Genomic DNA, 12,436 nt, shown 5'->3' with positions numbered 1-12,436 from the left:
GTGATTAGTTTCAGATAATTCCCCATGTCCTGCTGCAGCCTCCATGCATTAGGCTCTTTGATTATCTTTTGTGCTAGAACCAGGGCTTTTCAGTTTTCTGTCGATTCTTTCCTATACTGAGATGTAAATAGCCCTCTGGCCATAGTCAGGAATGCCCAGGCCATGAAAGTTTCAGGAAATGTAAGACCTTTGTCACCAGACCTCAATGCCTATATTGATGTCTGTCATGCTTTCGGATTTCATTTGCATTGATTTCGTAGGCTTCTCCTCCCCCATAACTGGCATTAGATAAATGCGTGTTGCTTCACAGTAAATCCATATTCACGTTCCTGGTTTTCAAGAGTGTGAAGTACTAAAGATAGTTAACAGGGGAAGTGAAAAATAGCTTTCTCTTTGCCAGAAGAGAATCCGCTGCTTTTCATTAATAATAAACTTCCATTGTGAGTGTTTGAGTAGTTAAAAGAGTTTCTGCTTGAGTACTTAACTTGATTCCTTGTTAACTATCTGAATTATTTATTTTAATTTTTTAAATTTATTTTGGTAAGTTTTGTTTTCATTTGTTTCCTGGAGGGGGAAGGGTCTGAGTTCTCATTTAAGCTTTCAACTCTGTGCCTTCAGTTTACCTTCTGGTTAAGAAAATGCTTAAAGGAATTATGCTCTTCATCTTACTGGGGTTTATACTCGTTTCTCAAGGTATAAGTTTAGGTAAATCATAGTTTTTATGGGTCTTACAAAATGGGTAGTTAAGAGTTGGTGTCTGTACCTGGCGCTTAAATATTAATGAAATAGCTTGCAGTGGAGAAACATCTTTCCAAAAACATGTCAAATTGAAAATTATTGGATTATGATGCCATTTAAGTATATAACATATAAAGAAAAATTAAAGCCACAAGGCCAATAAAGCACCAGAGTTCTTAGAGTTTATTGCAGACATCTATTTTGGTCCTGTTCAGTTGTTTCACTTCATACACAATATGTTCCAGAAAAAGTCGGAATTGTGTTTCTGTATCTGGAGTTCCCTGTTAGGATAAACCAATATTTCACCATAGTGAAATATTTTATGACTGAGTTATTTTGAAAAGCAAGTCATCGTTTCATAACCGATCACTTTTACATTGGGGGAAATTTAGAGTTGGGAAATATTTGTGCAAAGAATGCTATAATGTCCTAACTGCAGGGTTATAATAATACCTTACATCTGTGTGTACATCTCTTTATAGCTCTTCATTCCATCTCCAAATATATCTTTGCCACTAACCTGGCTCGATTTACAGGTGAGCCATGTGGTTGAACTATGTCCAGCATTTTGGGTAACAGAACACCAAGCGTGGTGACTTCTTCCACTTTTTTACAAAATGCTATTTTAAGTGTTTCCTTGATTGAAGACTTTCAAGGTCTCACCTAAAATATAGCCATATTATAAGATGTTTTGGGTGGCATAATGCAAGATTTCAAATCTTTTTGAGGCTTTCTAAAATTATAAACCATAACATTGTCTCTTGCCAGCAGACGGGTTTTCCTTAGACTTTTCAGTCATTTCACCTGCTTCAATATCAGCCATTGTCATTAAACCAGAGGATTCAGACTTGATGTTTTGGAAAAAAATGTTGTCATAGACTAGACCTTGAACTTCCTGGAAGATAATGTGTTGAAAGCCTGGCGAATCTTCTGTAAAGTTACTTTTTTGGTGGTTCTTATAGTGAATGGCTTAATTTCTGTTGCGGCCAAAGAAACGGCTAATGGTTTAATCACTTAATCCAGAATGTGGTGGCATGCTCACGGGGTGTCCCTTTGGGAGGAGAGGGGCGTGGCCTTTTGCTTGCCTGAGGGGCATTGTCTGAAGATCATCATATAGCCATGGTGCTCTTTTTAGATATTTAGATATTTAGATTTTTAAAAGATTGGCTATTCTTAAATGTGTTTATTTTGAATATGTTTCTTTTACTAGGGCAAACTTCTAGACCATATCTATAGATTAAAATTTATCAGAAGATTTATTTTTATATTTCAAAGGGGTTAAAAGAAAATATAAACCAATATCATTAGCTTTCTCATTTGGGGAAATATGATCCCAAAAGATTTTTTAAAAATAACCCATAATGAATATGCAAGATTTTCTTTCACCTTTAGATATTCCCAGCAGGTGAAAAAACTACATGATTTTTGTATTTTTGCTGACTTTGATCAAGTGAATTTTTATTGGATGCAAAAATTATGTGAAGATTCACAGATACCACAGTATGAGAGTTGCATTATGGGTATAGTCAAGGTAACCTCACAAAAATAGTTGACCTTCTTTCTACCTTTATTCACTTACAAATTTTTGTGTTTTATAAGAAAATTTAAGAGAGGATAGATTCCAAGCATAAAAATAACAACATTTCTGAGTAAATTGTTTGCTTTTCATAGTGTTTATTTTTTTAATATCTCTTTCCCTAGAGAATCTTTTCCCATAACGCTTAATATGTGAGTTTCAGCTTTAAAGGATTCTAATTGGCAAGGTAAATTTTGATTCGTGGCTAGAAAATGGTTCTGCTTGTTGAAGCCTTAGTGGTTGTATTAACAGCTTAAACACAGGATGGTTGCATGTATGCTTCGGCTCTTTATTTCTTAAATAGAAGAGTTTTACTCATTTGACTTGTAATATGACCAGGAGAAAGAAAGAAAGATATGACTTAGAAATAATTTGCCCGAGGGCATTTCTGTCCTGTGTTCTTGGAACAGATACCAATAATTCTTTTGTCCCCATTTCTCAGTTGTGCTCAAATACTTAACACTTTTCTAAATCTTTCTAAATGTAACTATGTTAAAAAGAACATTTAGTGATTCTGGTCTTTTCATGTGTATTTGAAGCCTTCAGGTGTTTACGCAGTCTTTTATGGAGACTTTCTAGAAATTCTTTTTTATTTGTCTGGATGGGAATGTACAGGAAGAAATGTGAAGAAATATTGCTCTTAATTTTAATGAAAGTGATTCTGAAGCTAAAATAATAGTAAAATGAGATATTAAAATTCTCTTCAGAAGAGTGAATGCCATGATTCTTTAGACCTGTTTATGGTGAGACTAAGAGGCACAGTCAGCCCGTTGGAACAATACACATAGCGAAGTCTTTTGAGAAAAATGAATTTTGTTCTAACTGGATATAAGCTAACTGAGAACCACTGCTTAGATGACTTCTTGTCATTTGTTCCACACCGCCCTCCCACCCAGCCGTCTCCCCGGGATAAGGGCCAAAGTTTGAGGCGTGTGTTTGCCGAGTCCTTAACATCATGGTATTTAAACAAAGTTAGGCAAGAAGGAGGCTCTGGCCTCAGGAAAGCCAGGCGTTTGCCCAGTGTGGGCAGGCGCGGGGACTGGTGAAGCTCACAGACGTGAGTCAGATCCCTGCTCTGCTGTCTGTTAGCTCTGCATCTGAGGGCTGGTTGTTTCATCTCTTTGTCCCTCAGTTTCGCCATTCGGAAGATAGGGGCAAGCATACCTATCTCATGTGGGGTTGCAAGGATGAAGTGGCGCAAAGTGAACACCCAAAGAACGCCAGCTTCTATTACTTTATGTGAAGATCTTCTAGTTTCTGTTAACTGTGATTCTCAGAGTACTTGAGTTCCTGTAAAAAGTGCTATTTTTGTACCTATCGTCAACATGGTGGCTGCTTATACTTACATATCACAGCAGATAGGCTAGAGTTGTCAGAAAAGCTTAACATAAATAGTGCATGTTTCCTGGACTATGCTTTAGCCAATCACATCAGCAGTTTATTTTTTGTTTCAGAAGGTATTACTGTGTAAGTGGCTTTATTTAGTAAGTGCGTCTGGTATGATTTCAGTGAGTGTGTTTGGCCTTAGGAATAGTGTTTGAGAAGAAGCAGCAGAAGATTGTACTGAAATTGTCAAGGGTCATGCAGTACTAATAAGATGGTCTCTTTGAGTGTGTGGGTGTGTCAGGTTAGAGGGCACTCTCATACAGGCCCCAAAATAACTGGAAATTGGGCTCTTTGCACCTGGCAAACTAACTAGGTGCATCTCTATCACCACTGATTTGTACAATTACAGAGAACTGCGTGTACTGCCTGTAGACTCCCCTCGACATACAAAGGGCCCCATGAACAAACCTGAGTAATGACAGAAATACTCAGGCACTACATAACCTGAGGGTACCTATTAAAAAAAATAATAATTTAAACTTAACACTGCTTTTGATGCATTCTAGTCTGTTGTTTCTTTTATTAGGTTGAGCCATGTGAAACTGGAGATAATAGCTTTTGAACTATAAAAATGGCAATTTCCTTTGTCCGTCCTAATACATGGATAGCAGACAGGATATACCTACCACATTTTCCCTGCTAGCTGATTCTGTCTAAATACAGATATTTGTAACATAATCTGGGTTAGGAATTGGCATTTAGATTTGCATGCCAGTTTCTTATTTTGCTCATGGGAGTAACCTCAGGGGAGGTTGGAGGTAAAAGGGTTTCCATCACTTGTTTAATGCTATTGATCTATCACATGTTAATTCCTCCTTAAATCATTTGCCCTAGTGCCAGATCTTATATTATAGATGGGTTGGAGAGATACTCAGCCTAGTACGTTTCATGAGTAGGATCCAGACCACAGGCCATGTCTAACCTAAGCCAGCTTATTGAAGCCACAGGCTGCCTATCCCCTATTTAGGGTCCATGTGAATGTTAAGTCACCATAGTTGCCCATTATAGCAAAACTCTTAGAACTATATATAGTCAGTCATGAGACAGTAACACTCATTTGAAAAGCGATGTTTTAACCCAACCAAATTGGAATTCAAATTCCAGTTATTCACAGAATGATTTCTGTAGAAGTCTCCCTTTGTTCTCTTCTCTTTCCCCTTTCCTTTCCTTCTTCGTACCACACCACGCTCCAGAGTTGATTGTCCTATATCACTAGCATAACGCTAACAGCCCTGCATCATTAGTTCCCCAAAAGACACTTCCTGCCCTGTACTTTTTACCCAGAGTGTAGGTGAAACAGTGACATCTTGAACATTCTTTTATTCAGTCATTATTCAGCCATTTATTGGGTACCTACTACATGCCACTCCCTATACACAGGATGCTTGCGTTTGAGAAGAAGGGATGGACAGGTGGATAGCACTGTTGGGGACTTAATTGGGATATTTCACCTAGTGTGATAAGTACACACAGAAAGCCCATTAAGCCCCAGTGAGAGGAGTACGGGAAGCCTTTCCAGAGAAGTTGGCTGGAACACAGTAAAAGTTCACCAAGTGAAGGAAGAGAAACATGTGTCAGGTAGAGGGAGCAGCAAGGTCAAAGGCCAAGGTGAAGAGCTGGGTAAATCTTAGAATGTGGGTCATATGAGAAAATGGATTTAAATAATATAGCTTTTCTCTATATCAATATTTTGGCTTCTAGGATATAGATTCTATTTGCTCATTCTTATTTACAAATTTAATTGAAATTGACTGTCATCGGTTGTTTTGGTCTTCGGTTTCCTTATGACTGCAATTTTAAATTCATTATCATTTGCGTTTTTCACCTTGTCTTTGAGGTCTCATTTCATTGAATTCGTGTTCTTATTAAATTATTTTAGAAAACGAAGCAACTGTTAGGAATTTCTTCCTGTTCTTACATTGTATTTTCTTCTGATAGGAAGATGAGATCAAAAGATATAGGATCTTAGTGTTTTTCCAAACTTCTTTTTTTTTTCTTTCCTCATTGCTGTAGTTTGTTTGAATAATTATCATACATTTTCTTTTCACTTTGATCATGTCTGGGTAGCTCGGGTCAAACGTTCTATATGTGCTAATAAAATGAAGATTACTTTTCAACCTTTTGCCATGCTAGCTGACAATAGATGGTTTTCTCTTCTCCTCAGCTACACTCCAGGGCTTTATTTTGTGGTCCATTCATGTTTGCTCTTGCTATAGTCTGATGTAATGGCCAGAGAAGGGGAAACTCAGCTGAGGTAGAAAGTGGTCTTCATTGGGATACCTGGGCTCTGCCTTCTCTCACCTAAGATTTTGCTAAATGTACTGCATCATGATTCAAGGTACTTAGTTTATGGGTAGGGGGCTGGGTGGAGCATAGCTTAATTCATTTCTCCAGTTCCTGGTGAATTTCTAGAGGCTTTATTTCAATCAGGATCAGCCTTACTAATGACTTTTCTTCTTTTCACTCTTTACTCTCCTGAAGTAATTTTCACTACCCCTAGGTCAGAAAAAGATAAAAAGACTGCACAGTTTGCTTCCTTCCAAATTTGAGGTTATATGAAATAATTCTCGAAGTTTCCACCAGTCTGACTTTCGGAAAAGTGAGGTCCGTTTTCACTGGTCTTCAGAAATTTGTTTCTTACCTTGATCATGGAGTTTTAAAGTTTAATATATTAAGTTTGTGCCTTTCTTTGGTGGTTGCACTTGGTAGAATATTTTCACATATATATATATATATATATATATATATATATATACACACATATGTATATCTCGAGGGGGGCTGTTGCTCATTTTGTTAATTGTTGTGGGAATATATTCTGTGGTTCAGTTTTCAGCAATCATCACAAACCTGATAGTTTTGCCAATTAGATAATCACAAATAATCTTTCTAGTTCTAAATGATTCCTTTCTAAGGATTTAGCCTAGATTTCTACAATTTGAAATTAAATTTGCTTATTGAAGCAACTCGATTGAAGTAAATTTGTTTATTATTTATTCCACAGACAAAGAGACTTATGTTAAGGTTGTAGATTTTAACTCTAGAAGGCAACATTGGCCCACCTGCCTCCAGCTTCAACAGATGACTGTGTTGAGCTGGTGGCCCGTGTTTTGCCTGGAGGAAAGAACTTAGTGTCTGCATCTTTTCTCTGTTGCCATGCCGCTCCATGAATTCTCTCATTTTCTACACTGTCATGTGCCTAGGCAAGGTCGTTTGCAGCCCTATCCAAAAAGTCATCATGCCTGACCCGTGAATCAGTCAGTCTTAAATGCCATAAAAATAATATGACTTTGCAAACACCACCCAATCCCTTAGGAGACTTCCCACTTCTGGGATGAAAACTTCCATCAGCTCCAGAAACTAGCGCCTCAAACGAACATGCAATTGCCCTACTTGGCAGTCCTGTTCTGAATCATCCTTTTTCCATGGCACAGGCTATGTGAGACTCGAATGCACTTGGGAATGAGAGGGTTTGGTATTTTTGTTGTCATCTTCAGTGTCCCTGACACCACAGATTTGCTTTGGCTGACACTGTTGACTACCTTCTTAACACTTCTCTGTTAACTCACCTTAATGTGAACAATGGGATTCTCTGACTAATGGGCAGGGTGACAACCTCAGTCAGAAGAAAACTCTTCCAAAGATTTACAAGGTGAAGAGGAAGTCGTTTCCCCTTCCTCCACTTACCTCCCCTGACCCCGTTCAGGAGAAGAAAAGAAGTTGAAGTTTTTTCTGCTCCACAGCACTGTGCAGAACTGGCGTGTGTGGGCTTTACCAGCATTCTGAGTTTCTCTAGACTTGGCTGTAGGACTTCTGAGGTCTTATATTTTCTCCCTCCTCCTTATGGGGAAAGTAACAACATAATTTGGGGGCGAGTAAAAGCAATTCAAAGTTCATGGGTTTAATTGAGTAGAGGTTATTGTGGAAGGTAGCATCCATTTGCTGCTCCTTTGGTTCATAGTTTCTTTTTTTAAAAACAGTTTCTTAAGTCAATTAAGTGCTGACAAGCCTTAGCCCCCTAGGGGATGGTAATATTACCTCAAATTCTCCCATACTTTTTGCAAATAAAAATATCACATAATTATCTTCTCTTCTTCCTCCTCCTCCTCCTCCTCCTCTAAATCTGGCAACAACTAGTTAATCTTGAAACTGCCAGAGAGATTATTTCAGTGTTACACCGTACTTCTGGGAGAAGAATGGAATCTTATTTTTTTATTTCCATATGCTGACAAAAATCTTCTCATTTTAGAGAGCAATGATATCACCAGCTAATGAGCAAAATATTTTTTACTAAACAGATGAATCCTTCCCTGACTCCTTTGTGAAATTAAAAAAAAAAAAAAAAAAAACTTACAATGTGTTTCATATTTTATTACCCTGACAACTCATAAACACTTTTTAAAGTAATTCTGGCTTCTTTAAAGAGCGAGACAAATTTTTTTATAAACACAGAAAATAACATTTATCTGATGGTCATGACCGGAAGTCCCCTGCCGCAGCCATACCGTGCTGATCTTGAACATACCCACCCGGAGTCAATTTGCTGCCCCCAAGGTAGGGAGTGACCTTGAATGCATCACTTCTTGGCCCTGTGCAGGGAGATCAGGCATGTTGGAGAGATTATGAAATCCAGCTTGGAGAAGAGGAGGGCCTAAAGCTGCTGTTGATTGGTGTCACATGCTGTTTATAAAGGCAACAGCACCAGCTTCTCTTCTGAAGGCTTCTCTAACCAGATAGGCAGGCATCTAAGGTCAGGCGGAAGGAGTGAGGCCACAAGGCCACATAAGCACCGGACTTCTAGGCTCACATAGGAACATGGAAATGCCCCCAACCCTTGGCAAGGGCCGGTCCCCTCACTGAAGCATGTTTCCATTTCCCAGCCGAAGGTGAGTTCTTCCATGTCCCAATCCCTATAACTCTGTTCCTCTTATGCATTTATCACAGTTGACTTATGTGAATCATATTTCTGAATTTCTCTTGGGCTCTCATTCTACCCCCCAGACTTCTAGACTATATAACCTTTCTAAGTCCACGTAAAGCCAGTTTACTTGTTTTTCTATATATACCTCGCTCTTCCTAATGCCTTGATTCACTGCATTCATTTATTCGTTCATTCATTTCATTCAGGAAATTTTTATTAAGCACAAACATAGATACTACTTTTACTTATCTAAGTTGAAAAGACTATTGCAATGTTCAGTGTTGGCAATTGTGTGGAGAAATAGGTAATCGTGTGGAGCAAATTGTTAATATGTTCAAAAGAAGTAAAGATACACCCCTTCTCTTACCCCTCAATTCTATAATCTAACCATCTTATCTAAAGGAAGAATGTTAGATGTGTTATACATTTTACGATAAAGTATTCATCAGAGTATTGTTTATAATACTGAAAAATTGGAAACATGCAAATATGAATGATGAGGGTGTTACTTCAATTATGGTATGCTTCTATGACTGAACACTGTTGAATTGTTAATATATTATGTTTCCTGTGTTGAATTTTTGTTGACATGGGAACATATTCAAAATTGTTAAAAGGAGGTTATAAAACGGTATTTTTGTTTGAACAGTATTCATTGAGGGCTCCAGGGTTTCTCTAAATAAAACCTTTAGAGACAGTAGTGTGGCTCAAAGAGGGTCACAATTATAAGCGAGGACTTTGTTTCTGCTTAGACCGTTATGTTCATGTGAGGGAGTGCTTGTTGAGGGGTATAAACACCTGGAACATAGTGACATTCTCTCTGCATTTTCCAAATTGTTAAACGTGTATCATATGTAATCAACCATAAACAATAACTATTGTTAAAATACAGATACAGAAGTGAATACGACACTGCTCACTGTCCTCATGAAGTTTAGTGAGGAGCTAAGGAGTACAGTGATTACAGTATATCATGCTAAGTCCTGTGATGAGATCTGCTTAGGTCGCCGTGCAACCACACAGCCTATGGACAATGTGGAGGGAGGCCAGGAAGGCTTTCCAGAGGAGGCGGCCCATGGGACTGAATTGTGAAGGACGAGTTGGAGCTAGGGAAGTAGGTGGGGTGGGCAGAGATAGTTCCAAGAAAGGAGTCAAAGTACAAGTACAAAGTCGTGCAGGCACGTGAGAGCGAGGGTATTTGAGATGCTCAGAGCAACTCAAGAGGATAAGAACCAGTTGGCCTGAATGAGAGCCCCTTTCCATGTAGTATCTGCAGAGCAGAGCCCATCATACACTGAAGCTAGAAATAAGGATCGAGCTCTGACCATGCAAGGGCATATGTTCCACGAGAAGGCCTTCAGCCTTTGTCCTGAGGAGGTAACGGACAAATCCTGAGAGTGGGAATTGAATGCTGAAATGTGTCCTCAGAAAATTTACACACCTACTGCGTGCTGGATAAGTTTGAGTCTATTATTCAGTGAGTAAGACCAGTGATGTCCTTTCCGTGTCCCCACTATTTCTACCTTCGCTCCACCAAGAAGCTTCCCAGGTGGCCTGGTTCAGCCTAGTCTTTCAAATATCCCATAGTTGATTGTGATGCACAGCAAAGGCCGGGAGCTATGGGGCTGGAGAGTTTATACCTCTTTATTCCACGTGTGATTACACACCTAAGTAGCGAGGGCCTACTGTGGGTGGGGCCCTTCACTGGGCATTGCGAATACAAGGGGTAGGGGACAGATACTGTCCCTGTCCAATACCGTGGACATTCTTGTCATCTGAAAGACAAGCCAGGTTGGTTGCCCGTGTGGTACCCAACATTGAGTATCTCCATAAATACCTAAATCGTCCCGAGTGGGGGCAGCGATGGTTAAGGGGTATGCAGGTGTAGATGCGTCCTCCGCGCCACCCTCCTCAAGGACCCTGGCTCTGTAAATGCCCAGCTTCCCATGAATCCCACACCGATAGGGGCCGCGCTCCTGACCAGGCCCTGGGCCTCTGGGCCTCACATTCAGGGTCTCCGTTCATCTCTTCCAGAACCATAGGCGGCTCATCTCTGCCTTTTTGATAAATGAGAGAAGTTAAGAAACATGCCCAAGGCCACACACGCTGTTCACAGGTGGCATAAAGGGGGACCTGAGCCTATGCCTCCCTGACTCCGGTGTTTTGGTTCCTAATTCTGCTCAGAATTTTCTCGGCATCTAAACAACCTGTTCAGACCCAGGTTCAAGTGTTGGCCATATCACTAGCTTTCACGTGTTCTCTTCACCTTTGCCATTTGCACAGCACCCAAAACAGCAGTTTCGAAGCAGTAAAATAGCTCTTGTTTGAATTCTAGTGAGTTATAGACCACAGATGTAATAGGCACTCACGTATGCAGTTTTTAAAACAACAGACTTTAAGATAAATGTTATTAGACCAAATTTACATGGAGGAGTACTGAGAGCCATGGAAGTGAAATGATTTGCTGGAGGGCTTGGAAATTAAGCCCAGATTATTCTGGCTCCAAAGGCTTTGAGAATCCCTCTCTCCTTTACCCCCCAACTCTCACGGGGGCATCGCATTTTCTTAGTTTTCTTCAGGTGACAAGTTCAACCAAGGGCTTCTAATGACCATTCTAAGGAATTTTAAGCGTCATGTTGCGTTGCAGTGTGGTTCTCAGTCTCGAGCGAAGAAAGCCCACGTAGAGGTAGGGCAGGGAGCAAAACCGTGGCGTCTCCAACTCCGCCGTTTACTGTCTGTGGAATGGGATCATGCGTGAACGTCAGCACGGCGCCTGGGAATTGTGAGCATTCGATATACACGGGTGTTGGATGCACAATGTCAGAGAGGCACCTGCCACAGTTTGCGACACGTGTGGGCACTCAGGTAGCAGTGGGAAGCGGGGAATGTGACCATGCTTATTAGCACAGGGTTACAGAGAGAGTAACCAGAGAGAGTGTCAGAGAACAGATCTGTGAAATGGGGGACTAGGCAGTATAGGGAAGATGTGGCGAACCCTTGTGGGGAGAAATAATAGGAAATTCTACAAGGGCTGGGAGGAGACATTTCTGGGTTAGAAAATGGTGGGAAAGGGAGATTTTTGCTGAAGAGTGAGAGGGGACAGAGGAGCTCGCCCTGGCAGTCTGTGGCACAGCCTGGGACCTTGTCATGGTAAAAATGAGTAGTATCGTGTTGTGTAACGTCCTACCAAGAGAGGGGCCTTTGCATAAATGAAGACCCACACAATGAGAGAGACACCTAGGAGTGGCAGCTGAACTGTACAGTGGGAAATCATGACTTTCTCAACTGAGGGAATTTAGACCTGAAAATATATACATGACTTACAACTCAAGACACGGAAACTTCATAGAGGTTTTCAGTCCTGTCTAGCTTAGATAATGTTCTTTTTAAGTAACAGTATGTGTCTGTTGCTCCTCAGACACCCCTGAGAAAATTAAATGATCATCTCGTGAAACACTGCCCATGCTTATATTTCTAGAACACAGGAGAACTCAGCTGCTCTGAAATGATCGTGGAAACCATTTGATAAGACAGTTTTAGAAGCGTCCGTGAAGGGGAAACATCCTACGTTTGACTCTCATGGTTAAAATAGAAAAAGGAGTTGGGAGAGAGACAGAGAGAAAGCGACAACTTTCGGAGAAAACCAAAATCATAAGTTTTAATTCAGTAATTTCAAAAATAGCCATTGAAAGGTGTCTATTTTCAATCGTGACTGCTCCCTTCAGGGGATGTTTAGAAGAATATCTATAAACGCGATCTTTTTTAAGACCAGTCGCTTGTAAAGGTTAGTCCTGGTCGGGATTTGCTCAGATTCT

At 40.1% G+C, this 12,436-nt stretch overlaps 1 protein-coding gene across 3 annotated transcripts in view; it reads left to right on the top strand.

Annotated features, from left to right (window-relative positions):
• The window catches only part of SASH1 (SAM and SH3 domain containing 1), a 209,619-nt gene that overhangs the window by 157,444 nt on the left and 39,739 nt on the right, over positions 1-12,436 (top strand). The window lies entirely within an intron of this gene.

This window comes from Pteropus medius, unplaced genomic scaffold, assembly GCF_902729225.1.
Source record: "Pteropus medius unplaced genomic scaffold, Ma_sr-lr_union100, whole genome shotgun sequence".
NCBI classification, from domain to species: domain Eukaryota; kingdom Metazoa; phylum Chordata; class Mammalia; order Chiroptera; family Pteropodidae; genus Pteropus; species Pteropus medius.
This window is presented reverse-complemented; position numbering and strand designations above follow the sequence as displayed.